Source organism: Uranotaenia lowii, chromosome 2 (genome assembly GCF_029784155.1).
Source record: "Uranotaenia lowii strain MFRU-FL chromosome 2, ASM2978415v1, whole genome shotgun sequence".
NCBI lineage: Eukaryota > Metazoa > Arthropoda > Insecta > Diptera > Culicidae > Uranotaenia > Uranotaenia lowii.
Genome location: NC_073692.1, coordinates 251675630 through 251702554, shown reverse-complemented (window position 1 = coordinate 251702554; position 26925 = coordinate 251675630). Strand labels below are relative to the sequence as shown.

General features: G+C 34.8%; 1 protein-coding gene and 1 long non-coding RNA gene across 2 annotated transcripts in view; one reads left to right on the top strand and one right to left on the bottom strand.

Annotated features, from left to right (window-relative positions):
• Positions 1-26925, top strand: part of LOC129746436 (mucin-2) — a 114669-nt gene that overhangs the window by 33173 nt on the left and 54571 nt on the right. The gene's annotated exons all lie outside the window — the stretch shown is intronic.
• On the bottom strand, positions 6740-7947 carry LOC129746437 (uncharacterized). Its single transcript, XR_008737300.1, has 3 exons — positions 7803-7947; positions 7450-7741; positions 6740-7377 (listed from the first exon to the last, which is right to left on the bottom strand). It is a non-coding gene; the product is annotated as an uncharacterized LOC129746437 (long non-coding RNA).

Below are 26925 nucleotides of genomic sequence, written 5' to 3'. Positions count from 1 at the left end.
CGTAATTGATTTGATTGTTTGACCTAATTCAGCATTGTAAAAATTTTCAGACTATTTTTGTGTACTGAAAGTTTAATTAGCAGTTACTTAACCTGGAAAAATTTAAATTAATTTTTCAAAACAAATGAAACAATTAAAGCTTTAGAAAAACACTGTTTTTTGGCATCAATTTTTTAGAGGAAAACTTTTTTTTCATTGATTTCATAATCCATGCAGTAGAGGCATTCATAAAGCACCAATAACAGTATTTTTTTGGTTTTGTTCGAATTAAATTTTACATTTTTTCTGTCAAATATGTTTTTAAAGAAAAAGCATAAAGGAGCTGCATACATTTAGGGGTAAAAAATACTACAGGGTCCGGTTATTGAATTGCTACATTATTTCAACAGCAATTATTTCGTTGCACACGAAACAATATTGAACGACCCCTAGTCGCTTTGTTTACAATCAGTCTTAGCTATCATTGGATGTAAGTGTTACTTTTGTAATCAGGTGTTATCCGGAAAAATGGATCTCGAACAGAAACGTAGTGTGGTTGCCTTGTTCCTAGCTGGCAAACGGCAGAAGGACATATTTCGTGAGCTGTCCGATATAAGTGTGTGCAGAAGTTTTGTATACCGTACAGTTAAAAGATACCTGGAGACCGGAAGTGCCAAAAAACGGTATGGCGAGGGACGCCGACCTACTGTGGTGACATCTGCCATGACGAAGATCGTCAAGAAGCGCCTTAAGAGAAATCTTCGTCGTAGTGCCACTAAATTGGCAGAAGATCTCAACATATCGGATCGAAGTCACCGTCGGATCCTGAAAGATAAACTTCAGACCAAGCCCTACAAGATCCAAAAGGTTCAAGACCTAACGGTGAAGCAGAAAAAAAAGGGTAAAAAGAGCGAAGGCGCTGCTGAAGGAACCGCGGAAGGAAGGTTGAAGAATATCGTGTTTACCGACGAGAAACTCTTCACCGTACAGCAGCTCGTGAATAAGCAGAACGACAGAGTTTGGTTGCCAGACAGATCACGAAGCCATGCGACTTGCTGACGGCCACCCGACGACAGAAACCAGCATCGGTGATGGTTTGGGCCGGAATCACTCGTGATGGCTGGACTCCGTTGGTTTTTGTACCTGAAGGAGTGAAGATCAACCAAAATACATATCGGTAACTACATGAATAGTTATACAGAATGTCGTCGAACCGTGGGCACGTCGACATTTTGGTTACAGGGATTGGGTTTTCCAAAAGCGAAAAAAAAAACCAACTTTGGATTGCTCAACATTTTCCAGGGTTCATTTCGAGCTCCGAGTGGCTGGCGAGTTCGCCAGACCTGAACCCTATGGACTTCGCTGTTGGGAGTATGTTGGAGCCCGAAGTCTGCTCTAAGAAACATGAAGGTGTAGAGGTCCTGAAGCGACATCTGGTGACAGCCTGGGATAAAATACCACAAGAACACCTGAGGGCCTCATACGATGCGTTCCTCGGCCGTCTGCGGCGAACAAGTCGAACTTTACCAGTAAATTTTTAAAAAGTAATTTGTTTTCAATTGAATGAATTTGAAATAAAAAGTTGTTGTTTTGATCAATTTGTATGTTTATTTCAATGTAGCACTTCAATTGCTGGACTCTGTATTAAAAATCTACTAACTGAAATCATAAAAATTAATGTTCTGATGGATGAAATTAACAAACGGGCTATTCAAAACAATCAGAGATTAAAAACAATATAAAGTTTGTAGGTGATATCATTAAGCCCTCATACTGAATAAATTGTACATAAAAAATTGTGCATCAATTACTATATGTTTTGAATTTTCTAGAATAAAAATTTCAAAAAACTATCCCACAATGTGAGAAACGCTTTCATCATCAGTTTGTTATCCTTAAACCACTGACCATACTGACTGGACACTCGATTTCGTTTGTTGGATAATTTTACCAACAGTACGCAATGTCGACTCCAGAGTGCGTATCGATCGATTTGAAGAAATGCTATCCCACTTAGAAAGTGCCACCCAACTTTCAAAAAAATAGAGGCGATTTTCTTCGACAAAATCGGGCTAAACAGGTACATTTTTCCTACAGGGCATTTTTTTGTTACATTTTGCAGGTTCGCCACCTACCGTCGGTATTGCGAACCTGCAAAATTTTACAAAAAAAAATTATTCCAGCATATGGAATCGGGATTTTCAAGGTGTTTCTTTGATTTGCATTTTGTTGCATTTTACCCCAGACAGGTAACTGAATTATAAAAATATTTATTTAACAAAAATGGTGATTGCTCGAAAGATATTTTTACTCCAACAGTAAGGGAGAGTGGGGATACTTGATCCCCTTTTCTTATTTTCACCATATCTTTTTGGAAAAATTGAGCAACTCGCCGTCTTTGACACTTTCTGACAGCTTGTAACTTCAAGTTTCTATGCTCCAAAAATTAGAACGATACTTGAACCCGTTGATGAACTAGAAGTATTTTTGGGGGAGTAAAAAAATGCGATTTTTCTGAAGACTTGATCCCCTATAAGGGTATATACGGGCGCCAGTATTGGCGAAAAATTGGCCTCAGCCATAACCTCAAACTTTGATAAGCTGACGGCCTCACCAGTGATGCTAGGCGCGTTACTAAAATCAGTATTTGTTTTTTTTTTAAACTAATTATAATATTTCTAAATTGATTAAATTTTTAAACAATCAACAGCTTATCGTTTGAATTCATTACGGGGCGTCTCTAATAAAATTGATGAAAATAAGCCATCTTCCGCTAATGAATTTTCAAGGTGAATTTAAAATATCTGAAATATATTTTCATGTAGGGGAAGAGGGGGCATAATGCCCACGTTAAGAAGAAAGCCTGGTTTTAGAATACATTTGAAAAGATTAACTTTAATTTTCGATTGTGTTTGGAAGTTTGGTTTATTTTTTGTCTAAATCTGATAGTTAGAATAACTGGAAGGTCAAAAAGGCCACAAATTTAATAAAGTTTGAAGAGTAGGTTGAAAATTGGATTTCAGATTCAGTAGGGGCATAATGCGCATATGTGTGTACCCAATCGCGCCGTTTAACGTTTAATAAGTGCTTATTGATCCAAGTGCCTCCGAAAGTGTTTGCCAGGTAAAAACACTTATATTCTACTTCACAGATGGACAAATGTATTGCTACGCGCAGTGCTGCCAGATATACTGAAATTCTTGTGAAAAGTTAATTAAATCTATATTAAATTTAGGAATTTTAAATATATTCGTTTATATTCAAGTTATGTTTTCCAATACAACTTATAAATATCTTTAAAATTGTTATGATTAAACTGCATATGAATTCATGCAAATATGAAACATGCTTAGAGATAAACGGACATGGCGCGTTTTGCCCTACATAGACATGTTTATTAAAAATCGTTCAAAATAACAGAAAAAATAATTGAATATGGAAATTTTTCGTTTTGTGATAATTTTCGAGACCAATGTTCATCATTGTAACAGATGTCAGGAAAATTTTTTGTCGATAGATGCCGTAATTCCTTACGAAAGTCAAGGCACAAATTGCAAGAAATATGGCTTGAAAAGTATTTTTGGATTTTTGCAGGGATTTATCGCATATTTGATGCTAATTTTTTGTACAAAAGGTTTCTACTGTTAATTAGAAGGGAATAGCGTTCCGAATTCTTAAAATAAGTGTATATCTAGCTAGATATCGCAGTGGGGCGTTTTGCCCACACTGGGCATTATACCCCCAGTTCCCCTACTGCTCGGTAAAGTAAAAAGAGTTGTTTCCAACTTCTAAACGAATGCTAAATCATTCACTGTTACAAAAAAAAGTAAATTAATAAAAACCACCTTGATGTTGACTATGAAAATAATAGCCTGCATGCTCTGATTATTTATAACATTTTCACATAATTCGCTACATCGTTTAAGTGTGCGATACAGACAGTTGTTATTCTGTTCAGATAAATGTTGCGTTTAATTTCATATTCTAATAGAAATCTAGGGGAAAGTTGCAAATTCTCAGTACTCATGAAAACGTTTTTCAATAAAAATTCAATTTAAAATATAATCATTTTCCAAATATCAATGCACTTGGCAGCCCTGACCACCCAAAAAAATCAAAACACGAGCATCTGTGTGTCGCTTTTCCACAGGGCGAATTTGTCGATGTTAGTACCGCAAAATCGCGTTTATCGTGCGCCCTTCTCAAAAATTGATTCTGTTCTCCCATGGTTTGAGGTTAGGGCTGAGGCCTCCTGCTAAGGTGGTGTTCGTGTAAAACTGTCAATATATCCTAATAAGGGTATATACGGACGATAGTATTTGCGAAAAATTGGCCTCAGCCATAACCTCAAATTTTGATTTGCTGGCGGCCTCACCAGTGATGCTAGGTGCGTTACTAAAATCAGTATTTGCTTATTTTAAACTAATTATAATACTTCTGAGTTGATTAAATTTTTTAACTCTCAACAGCTGAATGTTTGAATTCATTACGGGGCGTCTCTAAACGGATGAAGATAAGCCATCTTTTTCTAATGAATTTTCAAGGTGAATTCAAAACACCTGAAATATATTTTCATGTACTGCTTGGTTGATTAAAAAAAGAGTGGTTTCTAACTTCTAAACGAATGCAAAATTATTCACTGTTACAAAGAAGTAAATTAATGAAAGCCCCGATTATGTTGAGTTTGAAAATAATCGCCTACATGCTCTGATTATTTTAAACATATTCACATAATTCGCTACTTCGTTAAAGAGAGCGATATAGTAAGTTGTTATTTCGGTCAGATAAATGATGCGTTTAATTTCACATTCGATAGAAATCTACGGCAAAGTTGTAAAATTCTCAGTACTCATGAAAAGGTTTTTCAATAACATTCCATTAGAAAAAATATTATCATTTTCCAAATATCAATGCACTTGGGAGCCATGAACACCCAAAAAATCAAAACACGAACACCTGTGTATCGCTTTTCCACAGGGCGAATTTGTCGATATTAGTGCTGGAAAATCGCGTTTATCGTGCGCCCTTCTCAAAAATCGATTCTGTTCTCCCATGGTTTGAGGTTAGGGCTGAGGCCTCCTGCTAAGGTGGTGTTCGTGTAGAACTGTCAATATATCCTAATTGAAGGAGACTTGATCTTTTATTCAGGAAGACCTAATCCCTGTATAAAAATCAAACAAAACCCAAAGATAGAATGTTAATTGACTATTTTGGTCATGTTTGTTCTCATTTCACAATTTATAGCAGACATAAGAAGAAAATTCTATAACATTGTCTCAACGCTAATAACATTGCATACTTAAAGGCGCTATTTTTTATAATTAAGAGAAAATTAATTATTTTTGCTCTTTTCTTCAGACAATTGTTGGATAAATATTAGTTTTTGGATAAATATTAGTAATTTCGTAATCAGCAATCATAACGATCAATTCAGAAGAAGAATATGCCGTTTGGAAGGGGGATCAATTGTACCCAACTCTATGGGATCAATTGTACCCATAATCAACATTTTAGAAAACTTTTTCTGAAAAAAGTTGAGAGTTTTCCATTGCTTTGAAAATATGGCATTATGAAGTTCATTTTACGCTCGAACGATTGATACATTGGAACAAATGTTTTTTCAAAATTTTCCCATGTAAGGAACATTTTAAAGTGATGCAAAAAGATCATCAAGTTACATTTTGTGAATTCAATTACTCAAACAATTATTTTGTTAAAAAAATTTTAAACTACAAGCATTGTTATTTTGCTCATTTTGGCACATTTTTCTAGAATATTTGATCTTTGTAAGACATTCCAGTTTGAGATATACACACTATTAATTTTTTGGTGTAAATTTATGTCAAATAGGATGCACAAAACAAAAGCATCACTTTTTACATAAAATTACACTTGAAAAGACAGAAACGCTTGAAGCCATAAAATGTAAAGATTTAATTAAATAACACATTCGACATAATATTACATCATCGATGATGTAAATTTATGTCAACTTGGACGCACAAAAGCGTAGCATCTTTTTTGACATAAATTTAGATTATTGATGATGTAATATTGCGTCGTACGTTCTAATATGTGAATAACTCTTCTGAATCGAAGCAATGGAAAATTTCCTTTCAATTCAACCACGGTATTTGAAAAGTTCAGAAACCGGAATTTCGATAGCAACTTACTATCTCTTTCAGCGAGTGTTTTCGATCGAAGTAGTAAGTTGCTGTTGAAACACCGGTATCTGAACCTCTCTTATACCATGGTTGAATTAAAAGGAATCTTTCCATTGTTTTGATTCAGCGTCGTACATATTTTGTGATAAGAGCATTCGGAGAAACAATTTTTAGAAGCATATATTTCATTTTAATACTGGAATGGAAGTGAAATATGAATTCTGTAACAGGCTGCTGAGAAAATATTCAATTGAGCTACATATGTTATGGCGGACTTGTGGGCAGCATTCAAGACATTGAACAAACTTGTATAAGTTTGGGTACGGATATTTCTTAAAAAAAAAAAACTACATGATAACGTAATAATCTAGTTTATTTTTGAACATCATATTGAAATTTTACCTAACTGTTTCACGTGTATTGGAATAAATAATATAATTTTATAACATAAATTGAATATCTTTTTTTTTACTTGTGTAAATTTTAATTTTCTATGTGCGCAAAAAATACTTTCGACCCAAAAAATATCAAAATATCAGTATCAAATAAAGAAAAAAAGCAAAGGAAGAATGACCTAGATGAGTTAAACTCCTATCAAAAACGAAAAAAAAGAAATCAAAATGAAGAAAAAGTTCTTCAAAGTTGTCAAGGTGCTCGATTTCTCATTTATATTTTTTATTCGAGCAGTTTTAGTTCAAACAAAAGTGCAAATTTTTTTTCAAAAATAACTGAGTTTTGCACCAGATGTAAATTAAAATATGGCGAATCGAATGATTTACTCAACTTTTGACTCTAACTCTGCACCCCTCTGATTCTTAAGGCCTCAGTTATCAAATTATTTGAATAACTCATTCTTGCTAATTTCGTTTCGATTCTAACATCATAGCTTGAGTATTGTACCTTACCTTACCTGTAATTTTAATCATGAAAAATAGTGTCGACCCATCCTTTTCCTGGTGAAGCATCGTAATGGTCAACCAACCAATTTTCGGACCTTCGAGAAATACTTTGTATATCCGGAATAGAAACGGTGGCCTCCGAAGTATTGCAGCCTTTGCATCGTAATTTTCGTTTCAGCTTTATCGGATTGATAACGATGTTGTGCAGGTCGAATCATTTCCATTACCGTATACCAACAGTTCAGGAAATGTAAACATTGAGGTTTTCATAATGGACCGCCAGACTCAACGACGAAAAGCACCGTTCGACGAGGTCTTCAGCTTCATCCTCTTGTCTGCGCAGACAACGAAACTTTTTAAATAAAAAATTTAAAGAACGAAGTCGTGAAACCACAAAAATAACTTACCAGAAATATCAACGCAATCTGACGTCCCTTAATTCAAACAAACCCATAGATGCTGTTCTTCCCGTCTTGTACGAATACGTCAATACGAAAATATCCTGACCCAGGCAGCGGCTGCAATTGTTATGCTGGTGAATGGCATAAAATCGAAGGATGTTTCAGGATGGTCAACGCCAGATTGTCAAGGGAGAACTGTATCGACCGGAAGATACCGCGGTCTTCTATATAGAAAAATATGTTTTGTGCATCGATTGCCCACTAGGCCATAATGCCGCTCCACCGGAACGTATCCAACCTTTGGAATAACAATCATTAATTAAGTTGATTCAGCGTATAAGATAATACAAGCAACTTACCTGCTATTTGGCATCGTCGAAGAATACATTCGTCAACGGACTGGCCGATCGAATCGAATCGGGTTCGGTTAAAGATCCAGATAATTGTGCTGCAATCGGTGCCCGCCTTGGTTTTGGTTATTATTTTTTTAACTTTGTTTACATTTTAGCCCCTACACGCTTCCAGCAAAGAAAGTAATATATTTTAGTTTTCGCCCATGTAATACAAAATGTGAATAGGGCTGAATTTAAATTCATGTTTGTCAAACAGAAACACATTTACAAACGGTGTAAAATATTACTAAATGATTTATTCTTTCGAAGGTTCAAATTTATGAGATTGTGAGTGTGATGTTTTTTGGCTTCGTTTGTTAGAAATTTAAATTGGTTTGTTTAGTGGTAATCAATTAAAAGTTAATGATTGCCATAGAAGGATATGTTGATTTTTTGTTTGCAATAATTCTGGCAACCGAAATAGAAATTGAAACTGTTATGTTTATTAACAAGAAACACTTCAAATAAATAACTTTTTCTTTTCTTACAATTTGAAAATCTGCGCGTCACGGCCGCTACCAGACATATTAGGTATAATTTTGATATTTTGTGCAATATTTGCCGCTAGCCTTTGATATTCACTTTTCACGATACATGTTTGGAATCCAAATAAAAGCACTTTTTCACAATTTGATGGAATCCTTTGAATAATTCATATTCAAATTTTCATTGGTACGTATGGTTTTTCGATACAATTCCATTCATCCAAGTTTGCCATGATTCGTGGCTGAATTTGGCATGGATCATATTTTCTGTCCTTATGATCTCGTTCCATTGAGAGGTTTGCACTTTATAACACCAAATTAAAATAAAACAAATCATACGCGATCAGATTTATTGTAAGAACTTTGTTAAACGATCGTTTTTCAGGAAGTCCACGATAAAACTAAACACGATGTGGTAATTAGATGCGAGATGAAATAGAATTAGATCTTAGTAATGTAAAATTACATCTTCTTTGAATTAAATCATAAAAAAAATAGGTGTTTAAGCGTTTCTGGCTCGTGTAATTTTACAAATTTTTTGGTGTGTAGCTAAGGAATCAAGTATCCCAAGGGATCAAGTATCCTCATTCTCCCCTAATGATTTAGAATGAGGAAACCAGTAAAAAGTTTGTGGATGATATTGTTAGTCCAATCCATCATACTGGGTAAAGTTTTTTACGGCATCGAAAAATGATAAAAATTGTACATTTATTGCTCGATTTTTCAAATTGTATATGAAAATCAAAACCTTTAAAAACTACTTAAGATGCGAGAAATTATGTCATCATCATTCATCATCATCATTGAATGATAACTTTATCAAATTACAATACATTTAATCAGTGTGGTGTTATATCAATGTTTCATCTAACCCCGCTGTTGCATGATGATGATGACGGTAATAAATTAAAATAATTAAAAAAAAATTATTAAATTCTACTAAGGCTGTTCCAGTTCCACCATATATGTTTCCACTTATTCTTAAGCGTTTATTTTTTGCCGATACAGATTCACCATTTGAAAGATTAACAATTCAACTTTTTTTTGACTACAGTAACAAGACGCAAAGTGGTAGTGTTTTTCTTGTTTGCAGTTGTCTGAAAATATAGACATTTTCAGAAATTTGTTATGCAATTTTCATAACTATAGAATAAGTCATAAATCTAAAACAAATTCAGCCAACTTATAAACTGCGCTTATTGAACGTTTTCTGAAAACCTTTAATTTTGATTGATAATTAAATAAAATACATTTGGTAATTAACAAGCCAAATGAAAAATGTCTTGATTGAATCACCTAATACCTAGTACCTATGTATATGAAATTCTTCACTTTGGTCTTTGCCTCCAATGCAAAAAAAAAAAAATTTAATTTACTGTATTATATATCAATGTTGGACAATCAATTTATTGATCGAATTCGATTTAAAAAAAAAATACAACCCTATCTTGTGTTATGCCGATCGTGAGTTGGGTACCAATTCATTTCGGGATTTTTGATTTTAAAATTAGTCTGGCTTCGTGACAGTGTGGAGATTATTATGTTCGTAATAAACGATTTGATGAGTTCTGAATTCATGGTAAGCTAAATGTTTAATAGTTCAATAATAGTTAACTAATAAAAAATACAAAAGTATATAAAACAAAATTAAAAACATAATTTCTTAATTTTCAAAACTGTGTTGGCTGATTGGTTGGTGTTTTCTTCCATGCGTATCCGTACACGCGAGCAAGTGTGCGTTAAAAATGTCAAAACCATTTCATTAGCTTTTCGGAACATTTTATTCGTTTATTTGTTGAAATTTTGATGTGGAAGCATGCGACGAATTCACGCTCACTTTGAATTAAGCGATTGTACGTGCAAAAATTCAAAAAGTGGTTGAAAAATTCAAAATGTAGCCAAAAAATAATGAAAATCCCGCATGAGCAAATACTGTACGCTGAATCTTCCGTATCATTCAATTCAGATTACATTAATAGTAACGTTCGATATTGCATCTTGGCTTAATGTGCCTTTGCTTGAACGGATAAAATATTATTCCCGAAAGATACGATGAATATTCTTAGGAACAAAATGATTAATTTTGCAACGCGATCAAATAATAGAGAATTATTCAAGAAAGATACAACTAATGGTCTTCAGAATTAATTGAGTATTTTAGCAACACGCGCGTGGCCAAACTTTGGTAAAAAAAAAGTTTCTCCCGGATGAGGTCGGGCAAATTTTAACATAGGAGTCGTTCAGTTCCGAAATTGGAATGCTGGAACTGGAAGACGAAGGATATACAGCAAAAAATTTCTAAAAGTATACGGAATCTAAAACACGAGTGATCTATTTTTTCGCAAGTGTAATCAAAAACAGATGTAATTTTCAACTGTTTTTGATGTAATTTTAGTCTTTTTTCAAAAAATGAATAGAAATAAACTGTTTTGGTTTAATATTACATTCCGGAATGCAAAGTTCAAACGATCGATGAAATTTATATCACAAATAGTGTAAATTTATATTTGTTGAATGAGATATTACAAGTTTGATCTAAAATTACATCAATAACTGTGTGAAACATAACAGATGCAATGTTTTTTCGCGGCATAAGTGTTTATTATTTTGACTCGAGATGGTGGTTCTTGCACGACTAGCCAAAAACTGTTGCTCGGAAGTCTCGGTTGTTATCCGCCCAGGCAAAATTCTGTCGGATAGGTGTATTGTAAAGTGGTAGGTATATGAAATGGAATAAAAGAATTTTAATATGAAATTACTAAAATTCTTTTTTATTTATAGAAACGGCCAATTATTGAGAATCGACCAGGGGAATGATGTGAAGTTTCCTGCAATTATCATAGTAGTCAGGTGCAATCCGAGCACGCTGAAAACACTGACCCGTAAAAATACTAATAATAAAGAAATCATCATATACAACATTTCCAGCCTAGCCCTGTTCGTGGTAGTGGATGGCCGTTTTTTGTAAGGTGTTATTTTGTAAATACATACCACACGAAAATCAAAACCCATGACTTTTTTCAATAATTAGAGTCGTAACACCGAAAACCATAATTTTTTACTAATATTTTTTAATATTAACGATGAAAAGACTTTTAATTCACATCCCTGTGTATTTTTACACGACAGCTTTCTTCGTCGGATTTCGTGCATCGACTTCGATCTAAATTTACACGCTCCCAAAATTACATCATTGGAAAAATACACCGTGATAGAATTTTAGGTCAAAATCGATGTTCCGTTTTCGTGCATCGTTTTCAATCTAAAATTACACGATTTTTTCTTGCTGTGTACAAGTATATATGAGGGTAAGTAAAATACCTATTTGTATTTATGCGAGAAGCTGAAATCGTCTTTTTTTATTCTCGGGCACAGGCTGGAGGAAAATTCCGAAGAAACTTTTTCTTCCGGAGACAGAATGACTACCAATGCAAGGAAAAACATCACTACCCGCCAACAACTGTAGCAGCAGCGCATTTAGAAAGGTTTTGCAGTGCCGCAGCAGCAGGCAAAAGTTCGTAAGTGCTGCAGCGATGGAACATCCGGAATTTGTTCCTGCGAACATCCGCGGAAGGTTGCGGATGTTTTTTTTTATTAATCATTTCAAAGGAATAATAAAAAATATATGAAACAAAATGAATAAAAGTAAATTAAGCCTCTTTTTCCGGAAATCGAAATGCGATTTAATAAAATTAACAAAACCCCAAATTGGGGTTGAATCTTTTCATTATTAGGTGACGATATGCTCTATCGTTACTTTGTTATGAGAGGATCATTAAATGAAGATAAAACGAATGGTTAAACCTTTTTAGAACGAGTAGAAAAAAGCATATAAAATGAATGGTTACTCTACTTAACCCTGTATCATTAAGTGTGTCCAAACGATTCCATTTCATGAAAAAATGATAAGACTGATCTTACATTTATAATCCAAAACTATAGAAGTAATCTTTTGGGTGTCTTGGGAAGAAGATAATGGGAATAGTCACTGTATAATACTGACTTATGCGGGTGTGCAACAGGATCTGAGGAGCAGTTTGACAACAACCAAGCCGATTTTTTTCTAACTTCACGGTGGTCGCACCACAAACAGTCGTCGCTTGGGATGGCAGCTTAAAAGAGGAGGGAACCGTTGACTTACATAAGTTTTGGCGACAGGTGACCCCAATATTAGGCAAAATCATTGCATTTATTTAAAAGTCTGGTAGATCAAACTTAGTTGATTTGGGCATAAAATAAGCTTTTTTTAGGAAAATCTACCATTTAAAAAAAACGTATTTTTTTTTTCTGAGCAGGGAAAAGCCCGCGGGAGTTGAACTACTTTCAAGTTCATGCTCCCGTAGGCATAAAACCTCCTCTTCATTCTTTATTTTTTTTTTTACATAAGTTTTTTTCCAAGCACTGGGTTTACAAAGGTATTTCATTAATTCATTAATTTGTGCACTCATTCACAATATTTAAAAGTTCATCATGATTTTTGGGAGTTGTAATGTTGGCGTTGGTGTATTTATTGACGGTTTTGATATCGAAGATAGGGCGGTTGGTGGTGGCGGTTGGTGGTGGCGGTTTGTGGCGGCGGTTGGCGGTGGTCGGTGGCCGGTGGTGGTGGTGGTTGGCGGAAATGAGAAAAATTAGATGTTGCAGCGTATTAGAATGTAGGTTTAAATTCGTTTAAGCGTGGGGGTGGAATTTTGTGCACTGGTGGGTGGGTGAATCGTGGTGGAGGGGTAAAAGGATGAAGAGGATGTATGGGGCGGATTGCACTCCCAGTGAGAATAATCTCTTTGAAGGGAGTACAAGTCAGCTGTCATATCTTGGAATCGTTGATCGGCTCAAAGCTGACCGTTACGATGCTTCAATTCAAGAAGGTTTCCAATTTCGCTCTCAGATGTTTTTTCAATAAATTTTTGAACTTTTCGTTCGTTTTCACCAATTTTATATGTGGGGGAAGTACGTTGTAACGAGTTATACCGTAATAATGAAACGCATTTTTGGCTAACTCTGTCGTTGGACGTTTCGTTCTAAGAGTAGTTTGGTTTCTCAGTCGATACCTATGGTTTGGTCGACTATAAGATTGGTTGTGGTGGGTTTGAGGATTATTCAGATGGTTGTGGATTATTGTAAGTGCTTGATGTTCTCTCATAGCCTTGATTGGTAAGATCGAGATATCGGCTTCATTATACAACTGAAGCGAGGAATACAGCCTTGGACGCTTGTAAACCGCTTTTAGGCAGCGATTTTGGGCACGTTGTAGTTTTTTCAGATTGACCTCCGATGTCGCCCCCCATATGAACATCAGGTACTGCATCTTTGATTGGATGAAGGCATGATACATCAACAAAAGTTGTCTCGAAGGGACAAAACTCTTCATCTTCCACAGCAGTCCACACGCAGAATTGATATCCTTCAATAACGTTTCTACATGGTTGGTCCATTTTAATGTGGAATCAATGGTTAGGCCGAGATACCGGAAGTGAGAAACTTTCTCAATTTGTGTATTATCAATCATGAAGTCATCATGTGGCGGATTATTCGTTCGAGCAGAATGTAAAATCATATATTTAGATTTTGAAACGTTGAGTGACAGTAAGTTTTCATCAAAGTATTTCTTGAGAATAACCATGTCATTGGACATCTTACGAACGATCGTGTTGGCATCAACATCTTCATAGCATAGAGATGTATCATCCGCGAACAATCTTGGTTTCCCGAGAAGTGGTAATTCAGGTAGATCGTTTATGTACACAAGAAATAGCAAGGGACCTAGATTACTGCCTTGAGGTACACCTACTTTCAGAGGGCGATAGCTACTGTTTACTCCATTCACCACGACGTACTGATCCCTTTCATCTAGAAAGCTTTCGATGAGCTGGTGTACTCGTCCACGTATTCCGTAATAAAACAATTTTTCGAGAAGAATGGTATGGTCTATCGTGTCGAAAGCTTTCTTCAGATCCAAAAATAGTAGCCCGACTTGTTTTTTTGAGTTGATCGCATCATATACGCTTGTGAACAATTCTCCAGTAGCGGTTGCCGTACTTGATCCTGAACGAAAGCCAAATTGGCTCTCGTACAAGATATTTTTTGAACGAAAGAAGCTGGTTATCCGACATACCAACATTTGCTCCAATATTTTACTGATAACAGATAATATGGAAATGGGTCTATAGTTGTTGACATCCGTTTTTGAGCCTCCTTTGTGAATTGGTATAACTCTTGCAGTTTTCAAGCATGAAGGATATTTTCCATTTTCCAAACTTTCATTAAAGACGTCTCGAATAAGCTCAGAGAAGATTTGATGGTGGTGCTTGATGAAGTTTGCTTGTAGGCCGTCTGGTCCAGCGCTTTTATTTTGGTCAAGGTTTTTTATTTTTAGGATAACTTCTTGCTTAGTGGCAGGCTCCATAAAAATCGAATCAGGGATAGGTGTTAGTGTGTTGAATCTGTTCACATCTCGATTACTGGGGATGGTGGAAGCAAGCTGAGGCCCGATGTTGCTGAAGAAATTGTTGAACTTATTTGCAACTACTGTTCCTTCACTAACGATTTTTCCGTCGATTTCGATCTTGATGGTTGGCTCTAGTTGTTTACTTTTACCAGCTAGGAAATTTAACGTTTTCCACATATTCTTACTATCTGATCTTTGGAATAGTTTACTATAGTATTCCTGCTTAGTTTGCTGCTTGAGTTGCTGAAGTTTTTTAGATACGTGAGCAAGCGTGTCTCGCGCTTGGATATCATCAGGGTTTCTTTTACATTTGGCAAGTAAATTATCTTTAATTTTGATCCATTTCCAAATATCGAAAGTCATCCATGGGCATTGACCTTTAATTTTTGCGGTAATTTGAACTTTTTTAGAGCATTCCTTTTTGAGTTTTTCATAAATTTCGATGGCACTACTTAGGCGAGTTTCTGCCGAAGTTTGTGGTAATTCCGTTATTGCAATATTAAACCGCTCATTCAATAAGGTATGATTTGTTATAACCTTTTCTAATTCCCTTACAGAAAGGGCTTTTCGTAGGGTTACCGCGGAAATTATGAGGCAGTGGTCGCTGATATCGCTAAAAATTGTATTATTGATTATCTTTGATTCTAAGGCCTCCGAACAAATAACATGGTCTAAGATATTTCCACTAGCAGGTCTTGTTATATGAGAATTAGTTGGTTGAAAGTTATAGCCTTTTAGAAGGTCTAAAAATTCTACCGTCTGGTGGTTATTGGATTTATTCAAGGGAATGTTGATGTCTCCAACTATGATTGAAGATGATCCTGGACTTGAACTGGCAAGAATAGCTTCCAAATCAGAGTAAAAATCCGCAAAAATGTAATTTGGTGGTCTATAAATCGCATGGATGTTAAAATGTTGTCCTCTTGACTTTAGACGCACATGAATGTGATGATATCCATTCACGTGTCTGTTTGCTACCTCATCACAATCAAAAGTGGCTTTAACAAATATAGCAAGGCCTCCTCCATTGCTGTTTTCCCGGCAAGAAAACATTCCTTTGTAGCCAGATATTTGTATCAAATCGGTTTGTGCTGCTTTCACCCACGTTTCTCCCAAAACTATAACATCTAGATCCATAGAAATACGTTCAATGGCAAGTTTGATATCATCCATCTTATCTGCGTTATTTATTCCTCTTGCATTTAACTGCAAAATTTTGAGATTAAAACAGTTTCCTTTCGTTTGTTTTATACTTTTATTAAATTCTTCAACACTATTGTAGAAATTATTATTATCAAAATCCATATTAAAATACATAAATCAACAGTTTGATCTTAGTTTACTTAGTTGTTTTGCTGAAGACGTTTTGGAGATGACATCATGAATGATGAATTATTGGAAAAATTTAGGGTACGTTTATTCTTCGATTCGATGAACGATTGCAGATCCAATTTGGAGCTCACCTTCTCAATTCTGGAACCATCGCTTCTTTTGATTAAGATTTTGCCATCACGGCCGGGCCATACATATTTGAAATTCAATTCCTCCTGAACTTTCCTTGCTTCCTTCAATAGACTTTTTCCATAGCTGGTCATTTCGTCTCGGATGGAGATTGTCTGCGATGAACCTTTGAATAAATCCCCTACTTCCGATGCTTTAAGTACTCCGAGTGCCCGCTTCTTTTCAAAAAACTCTTCCTTGCGCGTTTCAGATTTAAAGACAGCTAGTATAGGAGCAGATCTGGTTGAAGATTTCGGGCCGTTTAAGCGTCTTGCGGTGACTATTTCTCCTTCGCCTAGGGTGCATTCCACTTTATCTGCAATGCTATGGACAATCTGCAGTACATTCTCGTTTTCAATCATAGGCACGCCTAAAAGTATCACGTTTTTCGATAACGATTTTCGGTGTAGATTATCCAATTCCATCTCAAGGCTATCTAGTCGATTGGAAAGTAAACCATTCTGCTGTTTGTAGCTAAGCATTTCTTGTTTCAGTTCTAAATTTTCCGTTTTCAAAGAAGTCATTTCCGCTTGAAATTCTTTTAAACCATTATTCAGCATCTCAAACTTCTCGGCTAGAAACTCTTGCGACGCCTCAATTTGCTTGTTCGACTCAATCAGTTGGCCTATCTGCATCTGCATTTGTAGTTGAGTTTTTTCGAACGCTATACGCATGGTCGCCGACTCCTGTCGTGACTCGCGTACAACTTGCCCCAGGGCACGCATCTCTTTTATAATTTGATCATTTTCGGTATCCTTCTGATTTATACGGGAATGTCGATCAAAACAATCGTTCGAGCAAAAAAAGGGTAGTTTTTTTGCTCTTTGGATTGCATTGCCACGAAGCTTCTTGTATTCTATACTCAAATCAAGCAAGTTCAAATTATTCTTCAAATTCAAAGAATTTAGCCTTTGATGAAAACAAATAAAATTTTCAAAAAAAAAAAAATAAAATAAAAAATAAAAATTATCAAATTTTCGGATTAAATTTTCTTGATGCAAATTTGAACCAAATTATTAATATTAGTTTAAAAATTGGCTTTAAAAAAACTGCAATAATATTACATTGCGGACCAAATACGAGATATTTCGTGTTTTCACTAGCCGCTAGTATGCTCTTTTAAAAAGTATAATTAAAATGAGATAAATCTAATAATGAAACCTCATTCTACAAAATGGAATACGACACTTCCCGTTACTCAAATATCTATATTAAATTAGCAGAATTTTGTCTATTGGGTTCTGGAACATAAAATGTCAAATTTTGGTGCTCTTAATGTGTGGAAAATGTCAAACAATGCACTGGAAAAATATAGAAATTTGTGCAGGATTTTAAGGTGAAAATTTTTCTTTACCAGTAAATATGTCCTATAAAGAATGATAAGGATAATTTATTTAAATGACATATGTTTTTTTGCGTATAAAATTTTAAAAAAAACTCAAATTCTAACTTTTATTTGTGGTTTTCAGCTAAATTGTGTTTCCAAACTATTTTTGTTGATAAAATTGAAACCTGGAATTTGAATTGACAAGCAATTTCAACACATTAAGAACCGCCAAGAAATTCGGCATTCTATATCTCATAAACTCCTTGACTTTTATAAGTAACAAAAAATGTTGTGTTCAATTATGTCGAATAAATTCAGTCCATTCGAGTTATATTTCAAAGTGTAGCACAATAAAAAATTGCGGTTTGAATTTGTATCCGAATTTCTATACGATTTCTGAAATGTTTAAAAAATACGATTTTGGAATCTTATTCCAGATCAGAATTTTATGAGCCAAGTTGTAGAGCCCTCATTCATCAATCTATTTATTAAATTCTGTATTTCAGGTTTAATTTAAATTCGCTATTTAAATTACTCATTTTTGATCTGTATTGTGAATCAGATTAAAATATAAATTTACAAAGATGTAAGAATAAAGTTCAAGAATTTCGAAATTGAATATAAAACAAATTTTATCTTTTTTTATATTTATAAAACTTTAATCTAAATATTGAAAATTTGATCTCATGATCTCGAAAAACATGATTAAAGTTTTATATGAATTGCATAACCAAATTTGAACCATGGTTTCAAAGCAGCTTTTTATTTTTAATTTCTTATGATTATTTGAACTGAAAATCAAGAATCCTAAACAGGATACAGAATTCGAAATACGAAAATAGGAATACAATTTGGGTAATGGGAATTATGGAATCAGATCCTCTGAAATGGGTTTAATTTAATTTGATTTTTTTTATATTCAGCCCTGAATTTCAATGACCAAATGAGAAAATTTTGAAAAAGAATAGCAGAATTTTGGACTTGAGATGGGTTTTTGAAATTTTGGCATTAGATTTTAGTCTGGATTGTTACTCTTGATTAACCTTACTCCATTATCATAATTTGGTTCTGAATTCAAAATTTTTAGTGTAGAGTAGAATATCTCGCTTGCTGTTTTGGATCCTTATGGGGGGAGGTTAAACCACCAAAACCTCCCCCCCCCCCCCCCGTTCCTACGGCCATGCCGTGTTCTAAACCCTTGTTCTTCCAAATTAAAGAATGTGATTATTTTTCAACCACACCGGGGATGTTGGAAAATTGTTCATTTTTCAACAAAACGCAATCGTCCGATTTTGCCGGATGGACTATATATTGCAAAAGATAGATCGATAAATGAAGAAAAAAAAGATAAAAGTTCCATTGACTTTTTTGGCCATATTAGTTTATAAGTGTTAAACAAAAAGAATTCTAAACGTTTGTCTAATGTCCTATATTCATTGCATACCTAAAGGCGCAATTTGAAGAAATAAGATAAAAGCACTTTTTTGAGTCCTTTTTATCAGGAAATTTATATTGGAGAAATATTAGTCGTTGGTTAAAATACATTTAGAAGAAAAAATATATCTTTATAGAATCGAGGGATCAAGTGAGCCCATAACATACATTTTGAAAAACTTTGTTTTTAAATGAGAGTTTACTATTGCTTTGAAAATAAGGCATTAAGAAGTTCATATTATACTCTATCGATTGACAAATTCGAATATTTTGATTGTAATGTTTTCGTGTGGGAAACATCTTAAAATGATAAAAAAAAGATCATTTAGTCACATATTGTTAGTGCATGAATCCTATTGCCGTAACTTTTTATATGGTGTTGCCTACATTGAAGGTCTATATAGAAGAATGATTGTTCGTGGCCAAGCCTTCTTCATTATTTTGAAGTAACGTTGTCTTGTAACTTCATAATACCATATTTTTAAAACAATGGTAAACTCTCAACATTTTTCAGATAGAGTTTCCTAAAATGTTTATTATGGGTTCAATTGATCTCTAAAGTTCAAAATTTTCTCTGTGATTTTCTCTTAAATTCAGAAAAAAGCGCCTTAAAGTATGCAATGAAATTTGGGTTGAGACTTAGTTTTGGAATTTTCTTCTTCTGGCATTTATAAATTGTGAGATATTAAAAAACATGACCAAAATAGTCAATTGACACTCTTTTTGTATTTTTTGTATGATTTTTTCCAAGGACTTGGGCCCCCAGAATAAAGGAATCCTTCAATAAAGGATCAAGTCTCCCTTAACTTAAAAAATATTGCATTTTTTTTACGTCCACGAAAATGCTTCTAGTTCATCTACGAATGCATCTATCGTTTCAACTTTTGGAGCATATAAACTTGAAATTACAAGCTGTCAGAAAATGCAAAAGACGGCTAGTTGCTAAATTTTCACAAAAAGATATGAGAAAAATAAGAAAAGGGGATCAATTATCTTCATTCTCCCCTATAATTTATTACAGCGAAATTCTATTCCAGACTCTATTCTATTTCAAACTCATACAACCGAAGCAATAATGGTCGAATTAAAGTTATCATAGCTTTAAAAGATAATGAGCTTCTACAGGAATCCTAACAATTCCAGAATTTTTACATGTTTCAGCATCTATATTTATGCACCATCATAATTGTTTTTCTCAAGTTTAAGAGTTACTTAGTGAGAAAATTTGAATTTTATTTACGAAGGTAGATAAGCTGTGGACCAAGATTATATCTTTATCCATCTGTCAATCAATGTCTATAAAAAATCGTGTTCATGGGATATCATGTTTGTATGTATTCCTGACTTCATAAAGAAATTGTGGAAATTAAACTGAGGAATTTTCTCCCTGTGCTGAGGGTACGGACTAATAGCCTGTAGCACTAATAGAGAGCGTTTAGCCTTGTAAGTGTTTCTAAGCTGTGAAATTACCCCTGGCTTTTCGCACAGAAGCGATTTTCGACGTTAATTGTATGTCGTGACTGGGAACAAGCCAACACGTGTCCACAAACTATGCGGAAAAGCCATCCTTACAATACTCTCTACGTACGAATTTTCGATTCGGGTAGGTAGGACGTACAACGTTGCCATTTGAACGATTTGACATGGCCATTATTGGTCCCGCTCATCTTCCCTGGGTCGGTTTTGAGGTAGACCTACACGGGTGATACCAAATATGCACCATTCAACACGTTCCGCCTCATCGAAAATGACGATCCTATCGTTCCGTGGATTGTTTGTGAAGCTTCCCGTTCAAAGATGAAGACTGTTTTTGGTGAGGCGGAATGCTCGAGGATCCAACATTTGAGAATCTGGGGGGAGAAATTTTCATCATTCCTTACATTCATACATTCCAATGAAAGGTTAAAAAGTGAATAAAATTGTGGTCAATCTTTGAAATTAAACATGAGTTCAGTGGGCCCTTTATTTCTAGTAGCTTGATCACTATTCAAGTAAATGGAAATTCGAACCTTTTTATTTTCAGTTAACTAGACCACCATGGCTTTTCGATCAGTTCGCGCAACATATTCCTTAGTTGTTTCTTGAAAATTAAATGTTTTTGTATCAGAAAGGCGTACACAGCAAAAAAATCTCAATCCTTAAAAGCACTGAAAATGAAAACCCCTGTTATTACATGACATAGAACGCGATTTCGTAATGTGAATTTACAAAATCAAAACAGTTGAACCTTTCACGGCACTGAAATTTGAATCAAACAAATTTTACATGACACAGAACACGATTTCCTAATGTAAAATTCCGTCATTTATGATGCTTTTTTTTATTTACATCATATGTGATTATGTGACTGATTCCTCTGCTTCTATTTTGAAGCTGATTTGGATAAGTGATACCGAAAAAAAATAATGGCTTTCCAGCCACCCGTTTTCAACACACCGACACAGGATATTGTAATTAGATAGGTTCCCTTGCATGGTGTTGCACAATTTAAACTGTCATCGATGAAGTCAGATTTATCTGAAATGGCCCGTGAAAGTTCGCAAGAGATTTGCTGCTTCCCCATAAAAACTTAGTGTGTGTTTTCCGGCTTTTTTTTCTCTCTCTCTCTCTGTACAACCCATGCAGGTTTTCAATCTCGCGCAGGAAAAGTCCCAAACAAGTTTGAATTTTCACTTATCCAATCCCGTATTCAATTTCAATGCCCCGATTCGCGCCAACAGGAAGAAAGGTGGTCGCAGCCGCGGAATCAAATCGAAGGTTGGTTGTTTGGCTTGGAGGCTCTATCAGATGCCAAACATCATTGCCATTTTTACTTTCATTATCGGGAAACAGCTTCGGGATGAGATCGTGACATCGAACCAAACCTGTAAGGGGTCCATCTTTGTAGGCCTATGGATGTCTGGGTTTTTATTTAGTTCTCGTTAGGCGCTTAACGTGTTTGTTTTTTTTGCGGCAACCAGTTAATGCGAGCTCCTCTGCTATGCCCGGTAATCCGTAGCAGCATCTGAAGCGCTGAAGACCTCCTACCCATGAGATGCGACGCGATGTGCTATGACCTTTACCATCCGGGACTGCCGCTCACCGCTGCTCGTAAGGTAGATTTAAGTGTTCGCACATTTGTGAAGTGAATCCATACCATCTCGAAGCGTATAGGTACCTACTCATTTTTGCCACATACGGCGAAGGTTGGTCTTCAAATAGTTGTAAGCTGATTTAGAAAGTTGTCAATATTCTAGTTGTATTTCTTGCGATTTAATAGAAGCAATTGGAGTAGTTTTTATTTGACTGATTTTGACGAAGACAGCTCAATGTTGATTTGAGTAATAAGATGTTCAGCTTATTCCTTTCAATTATAAATCTGTCGACAAATGTCCACATTATAAAATCATTCACACTTTTAAATCACTGTCCGCCAAAAGACATTAAACAAGAGTTGAAAAAAATAACGGTGGAAATGATTGAGGATACGCTAGATCGGAGTATTGCTTCCATAGTGTTTTTGTATGAAATTTTGGCAATTTATTTCACATTTGTTTTGTTCGCAGCAATATGAGTATAATGAATTGGAATGACGAAAATTTCAATAGAAGAATTGATAAAAATGATCATTTTTCCTGACTGGTTCGTCTAGCTAACTAATAAACAGGCCTGACTTCATTTCTACTAGGTAGAAAAGTTGACCACCTGTTAAAAAAAAAACAAAATACGGTGGTCAAATCGTGCGCAGAATATTTGGCCCCCCTAGTGGGGCGATACTTTGATTAGTTTCGTAATTGACAGCTCTTTAGCGGGCATCTGTCAGGTATCCAGCCAGAAACTTTCCGTTTACTAGTCTCGCCTGTATTGTCAATGAAGTTGAAATCCGAAGTTTTCGCGCTGGCGATTGGCAACCTTGCCAAACAGCGACGATGAACAATTCTTCAAACACCTCGGCGATTGCCAACCTGTTCTTTTGTTTGGTTCCGACACTCGGAAGATGTTTGACAGATGTCTGGTCAACATGGAATGTCGTCAGTGATGTCCGGTTTGGGGATTCAGCGACAATATTTCCCGGAAATAAACAAGAAGAAAAATTTGAAAAACTTGATGTCTAGTACTGGTCCTCTAAGTCAGTGTTACAGAACGATTGACACGATAAATGGAAATATACAAAGAAGACTCCCTCCAAATGCGACAGTTTTCCCTGTAAAGCTTTAAGGAAGATCCTTCAAAGTTTATACTAGGTACATTTTGGTATGATCAAGAATCCTGCCATTAAGTGAAAATTGCGGTAAAGAACATGAGGACCTGAAGAATTCAACGGCCGTTTTGATGTCTTCATATAAAAAAAATTACAATTAAATTAGTTGAATTATTTATCATACATAACACAGGGCAATGAAATTCATTTTTTTTTTTCGAGTTGCAAAGAATTTAAAAGCTTATTTTGAATAATTTTTGAGGACGCCGATTCCAAATATGCATTCAGTTTTATTTTCTATCAGCTCTGATTTTCGAGGTAATTTCTGAAAATATGTATAAATTCATTAAATGAATTTGGGCACTTTTTCGGCAAAACTATAGAAAATTACAAAGATTTGGAGAAATGGAAACCTTTGATATTTCTAAAAACTAAATTCAAATCAGTTTGCAGTCTTCAACAACAACATTGAGTAAAAATCTTCATTATGAAATTTTCAATACTTTCCTGAATGATGTCAGATGCGAAATGTTCATAAAGAAGTTCAGTTTCAGCTTCAAAATCAGATAATTTTGGTGAAAATTTTGGCCACTGATGTTCTGCATTAAAGTGTTCAAAATATGCTGCTGAAAACTTAACACAGATACAAAATTATTGGTTTATGGCTAAATAAAACAAAAAGCTGTTTTTCCGACACAAAAAAAGTGATTCATAAACAAATGTCTAAATACAATTTTCACGGAACAATACAACTTTTTCTAAAACTTTCAGCAACGAAATAAATAAAGAAAACCAGCATCCAATAACATACAGTTTAATCTTTATATGAATTTAAAATATTCATATTTTTTTAAATCCAAATCTTTCAATAAATCATAAAATATTACTTTCTGGCGTTTGTATGTACATAGTAGTTAAACCACGGAGATTGGCAAAATGTATGTATGTATGTATGTATAAGAACCCACCAGTGGCTGATAGGTCTTTCGACCCAATTCGGTACGGGAAGTCTCGATCGCACATTCAAATATTGTTCATGCTTAACTCATCAACAATAGCTGCAGCACTACCAAGGGGTCCGTTACCACTGGTTTGGGACAGGTTTGACTCATCTTACTCCCTCACAACTGTTCGAAACAAAATAAGAATCTTGAAAAGGTACCTAAGTGACCAACTCATGACTCCGGCTGGCTTGAACCCACAATACATCGTATATCAGTTTTCCGATCGTTTGATGTCCTGTCCTACCCCCCACTTATCCCCAGTAGTAGAGTTAAGCTACTATACATTTGATAAGATAATCATTGACATTTTATAGAACTTACAATACCACCAACGGAAATTATATATCAAGGATACTTATCTTTGCTCAGCATCTTTAGTAATCTTCCAGGTCAAAGTAAGTCGTGACAAAGATGACGTTTTGGGTACCGGTGCAGGAATAAAGAAACAACTCGTTCCAAGACATTCACTATAATAATTTGATTCTAGTGGAAATTTAAGTAAACCGTTGCACTCACATTCTTCTTCTATATTTGAACTTTATACTTCTCATTCGAAAAACGGAGGACACTACCTCTCCATCTTTTCTAAGTTCAAATCGTTTTTCTTCAGCAATGCTTTTTCCACCAATATTTAAAATATCGCAATTATCACGAAATCCTGCATCGGAAACCGCAGATTAACTGATGATAAATATTATCCACTGTTTTCCGTTAAGAACCCAAATTCAATCTTCATTATTTTGAGCTTGTTCTTGAATTCAGTACTGCTTCTCGTCCCCATAAACGAATCAATATGTAGGGGAGAATGAGGATACTTGATCCCTGGGGATACTTGATTCCTTAGCTATATCTCGAAACTGGAATGTCTTACAAAGATCAAATGTTCAAGAAAAATGTACCAAAATGAGCAAAATAACAATGCTTATGGTTTAAAAAATTTTAACAAAAAAATTGTTTGAGTAATTGAACTTTGTTTGAAAAATTTCCCAAATTGTAACTAGAAGATCTTTTTCATCACTTTAAAATGTTCCTTACATGGGAAAATTATGAAAAAAATATGTGTTCCAATGTATCAATCGTTCGAGCGTAAAATGAACTTCTGAATGCCATATTTTCAAAGCAATGGAAAACTCTCAACTTTTTTCAGAAAAAAATTTCTAAAATGTTGATTATGGGTACAATTGATCCCCTAGAGTTGGGTACAATTGATCCCCCTTCTAAACGGCATATTCTTCTGAATTGATCGTTATGATTGCTGATTGCGAAATTACTAATATTTATCCAAAAACTAATATTTATCAAACAATTGTCTGAAGAAAAGAGCAAAAATAATTAATTTTCTCTTAATTATAAAAACCAGCGCCTTTAAGTATGCAATGTTATAAGCGTTAAGACAAAGTTACAGAACTTTCTTCTTATGTCTGCTACAAACTGTGAAATGAGAACAAACATGACCAAAATAGTCAATTAACATTCTATCTTGGGGTTTTGTTTGATTTTTATACAAGGATTAGGGCTTCCTGAATTAAAGATCAAGTCTCCTTCAATAGGGGATCAAATCTCCCCTTACTTCAGAAAAATCGCATTTTTTTTACTCCCACGAAAATGCTTCTAGTTCATCAACGGGTTCAAGTATCGTTTTAAGTTTTGGAGCATAGAAACTTGAAGTTACAAGCTGTCAGAAAATGTCAAAGATGGCGAGTTGCTAAATTTTTCCAAAAAGATATGGTGAAAATAAGAAAAAGGGATCAAGTATCCCCACTCTCCCCTACGCATTTTCTCCCATAATTTCAAAGCAATTTCAAACCTCGCTCGTTCCTCTTGGCATTTCGATCAGCCCCTGTATTCAAACCAAGCCCCCAACTAGTCACAAACACTTTCTACATATACTCCTAGCTATCACCATATTTTCTGTTACAGAAATCTTCGAAACTATAAAATTTTTGAAAATAAATTTGATAGAAATTTTATCGCACGAAAAAAAACACGGTTCAGCACCCGCTTACTCTTTTTCTTTAAAAAGGATACTTATCTTTAAACCATAAAAGGCATCAGGAATATTCTATGGTTGGCTGGTCGCAGCATGCCGATCTTTCTATAGCGTTCATCCGAATCCAAAAAATTTATTTTTCCCCATCAAAATTTACCAGATTTTTGAAAATAGCATTTCTAAAAACTATGCCAATTTTATTATTCATGCTTCCAACTTGATGTTATATCTCATCATTAGGTAGCATCCATGGATTTGGATCAACAAACACTTTTCACTAAATGTGCAAAAATTGCAACCATAGTTGCACAGACAAAAACCACTTGCTTAGAACAAACTTTATGATCGTACAAGCCCGTTCAAAACACTTCTGTTGATCAGTATTTCATTAAATATTTGGTCACGCGTTGAACATTTTTTCGACCAATTAGGGTAAGTGAGCCTTAACTTGGCATGCTCCTTATCTTGGCATGCCAAAATGCATTTTGGTGATTTTCATGTCAAACATACGCCTGAAAATAGAATAAAAATCAAACATAAAAGAAAATCGCATATGGCAACATTCTGCATAGCATTTGTCTATGCTTACTTACTAGTTGTCAATCGATTCGGACGTGTTTTTTCCGCTCCTCCGTACTCTGCGTTTAACTTTTTTTTATCGCCCGCTGTTTTTAAATTAATTAAAATGAAGTGTGAAATTTGTTCTCTGGACTCTGCCACTG